Consider the following 3770-nt stretch of genomic DNA (forward strand, 5'->3'; position numbering starts at 1 on the left):
GTGTTTACCATATGTGAAACATAATTTTACATTTCAGGACAATTCAAAAAATACCTCTCCCTCCAGACTGGAAATAGATGAAAAGAACAATATTAGAAACTGGTCCAATGAGGTTCATGGTGGGTAAGAAGATGCCAAGGAAATAAAACAGAGAAACAGGACCAGGGTTATCAATACATCTCAATACCAGCTACTAGGTTAGGATCCAGTTGCATGCCATAAATGCCTAAGCAACCTTGGCATTACATTGTATGCCTGCTTAAAGTGATTGGAACAAAGTTGAAGAAACAGGAAAAAGGGTTGAACTATTTACTCAGAGTATTCAAGATCAAAAAGAAACATTCAATATCATTTTAGAAAGATTTTCATCAGCTATGGATATGAGGGTATCATATCAACAAACTAGAAAATCACTAATTGGATGTATAACTTTTTAAAATGCTACTACTGAATCTAAGAGGGTGATTAGGCCCTTAAACCCATTACAGCACTTGTAGATAAATGGATTAGAAATATAGTTGACATTGGATCTCATTCATATGATTTGATTTCGTAAGGTGAATTAGTTAAATTGGGTTTTAAGAAATGCAAATTTTTTAATTATAGTGAGCAAGGTCACTTAAAAAAGAATTATAAAGGAAACCAGACTAGTTCCAAAAGAAGGTCTAACCCTAATGGAATATGTAGAACATTGGGAAATGCTGGCACTGAACTAATGAATGAAGATCAACAAGGGGCGAGCAAGGTAACCCCTTGTTGAGAAGTGCCCAGTGGGAGATCTCTTGGTCCCCAATATTAAATTCACATAAACCATGTCTGGTTAGCAACAGAGATACAAATCCACAGAACAATGAAAGAATGCTGTTCTGGATGTAAACATCAATAACTCAGATCTTAAGGTGTTACAGAAAACTCAGATGGGACCAAGAAACAAGTCTTTTAGCAAACTTCTATAAAAGATCATAGGCCAAATGTAAAGATCTTTATAAATAATATTGAAATTGAAGGCAGTATAGACACTGGATGAAATGTAACAATAATTTTATCAAAGTCTTGATCTCCAAATTGGCCTCTTCAAAAGGTAAATGTACAATTTCTAGGGGATGGAAATTTATTGTAGATAAAACAATGTATAAAATGCCTTAAAAATTAAGGCCTGAATATCAAGTAGGAAAATTAAGGCCATACATAGCTGAAATATCCATTAATTTAAGGGTACAGAATTTTTACAACAGAGGCGAACATGGATTACTATTCTTCCAAAATTCAGAGACATGGTTTAAAATAAGCCATGCTCCTGATAAATTATTTAAAATAGTTTCAAGAATATTCATTGACTGTGCATGTTGTCCTTAAACAAGACACAGCAGAGGCTATTTCTCCAACCTTATGTGGAGGAAACTGTGTTAAAAAAATCCACCATTGGCCCTTCCACCATTTGGTTTGGTTTGATAAACCTATTTGTACTATTTGTATAGAACAATGGCCTTAGATAAAACAAAACAACAAAAGAAAGAAACAGGAAACAAACAACAATATAAAAAACAACCCACAAGCAATAGAATATCTACTTTAAGAGCAGTTGTGGAATCAACACATGAAATTCTCTTGAAATCAACCCATGAAATTCTCTTATGTTTTTCACTAGAAAGAAATGTGGCAAATAAAGGATACTGACATATTTGAAATAAATTACTAAAAGGTTGCTTCTTCATTATGCCTTTACAAGAACAAGATGGAGAAAGGTTTGCTTTCTCAGTGTTAATTATAATAATTGTTACCAAATAAAAGTCTACCAGGCCCTTTAGCACAAGGCACTGATGAAATTGATCAGATCTTTGTAGGAAATGTGTTAGAAGAATTAGAATGAAAATTTTTATAAAGACACCATATTAACAGCAAAGGTTTAAAGAGGGATTTTTCTATCACTTGGCAATAAGCTAAGGAAATCATTTTTAAAAAGCATGCTTGTTGTTTGTATAACCAAATTCCATTAATTGCAGGCAGTAACTCAAAAGGTACCCCCCAAAATGAAATTTGGCAAATGAATGTGTGTTTTTCAGAGTTTGGAATACTAAGATATGTGCTCAATACTAGAGTCACATACTTAGGATTTCAATGGCAATAGCTTAAGGTATGAAAAGGCTGATTCTGTAATTTTACATTTATTAGAAGTTGTGGAAATTATGAGAATACATGCAAAAATTAAACAAAAAGAATACTCCAGCATATTTTGATGATAAAATAAAGCAATTCTTGCATATTAAAATATAAAATACATTCTATACTACACAATCCTACAGGGGAAGCAAGCAGCTGTAGAGAGATCTAATCATACTTTAGAGGAAATAATTAACAAGCACAATTGGGTAACAAAGACCTCCAGAGATAGATCATCTAATATCTTGTAACTTTAGATTTTCTGAATGCTAATGAACAAAAAAAGCTGCTGAGAGACCTTGAATTATGGGAAAAAGCAGATGAATGTAATCAAATTGTTATACTAAGATCCTTATAACTTCTATATGAGGGGAAAGAAATCCCCTAAGTTGGGGGAGAGATTTTGGTTTGTTTAAGAAGGAGAAGAAAAACTTTGGATTCCATTTATAATTATAAACACCATATTGACCAGAAGAGACTCCCTGATGATCCTGGCTACACACAGGAAGACAGTAAACAAGAGGACTAACAATAGATAACATATATTGCTGATCCCTCTACATGGGAACAGCTCTATAAATTTCCAAAATGAGAAATTGTTTTCAGCTAAGACTTCAACTATACACAGCCAATAAGTTTTAAATTCTCAGGGCTTGTCATTCCATATATATATTTATGGAATATATATATCCACACATATATATAGTGTGTGTGTATGTATATGTATATGTATTTGTGTATGTATATAATGTGTATATATCCACACATATATATAGTGTGTGTATGTATATGTATATGTATTTGTGTATGTATATAATGAATATATATGTGTGTATATATACATATATATATATATACATATATATATATGGTTTAGATAGAAACATATTACAGTTTGGCTGTACAATCCTAACTAACTTAAAATAGAACAGACAGCAGAGAACTATTTTTAGCTGATTGTATATATTGCACATTCCATACATATGCTAACATATGTTAACATATGTTAACATACATATGTATACATATGCTTACCCAATAATGTATATTATTTGTTAAAGTTTATACATTTATAGACACCAATTGAGTTAAAGCAGCTCTGAAAATACTGGTCAATATCTTAATTTTCTTAGGACTCCAAAATGATGCTGTCCTCAAACAGCAGAAAGCAATTTTAGAGAATGATTTCCCATTCCTAAGAGACAAAGTTGGTCCTTTTGGTTATTTTGTGTGTAAAGTATGTTTTTTATCATTAAAAGTTTAGCATATATATTTCAACTGTTATTTAAGGTATTTATCTATGTAATGCTCAAAAATGCAAAGTTCCTTTTGAAAACTGCTTTACAAAATGGTTTATATAATTTAGAAATGCAAGTTGGTAGTTTATCAATCAAACTTATGATCACATTATGTACTAGTTTATTTAATTACAGTTATATGCTTCCAAGTTGTACAGACAATAAATACCTAGAAACAATTCATATATACTACAGATAATAAGATAGTCTTCAAAGGCCTCAGAGACTTATATTATATGACATTTAAATATCTTATTAATAAAAGACCTTTTGTGACAATAGGACAGTACAAGCATTCTACTAAAAAAAAAA

Source organism: Mastomys coucha, unplaced genomic scaffold (assembly GCF_008632895.1).
Source record: "Mastomys coucha isolate ucsf_1 unplaced genomic scaffold, UCSF_Mcou_1 pScaffold23, whole genome shotgun sequence".
Lineage (NCBI taxonomy): Eukaryota > Metazoa > Chordata > Mammalia > Rodentia > Muridae > Mastomys > Mastomys coucha.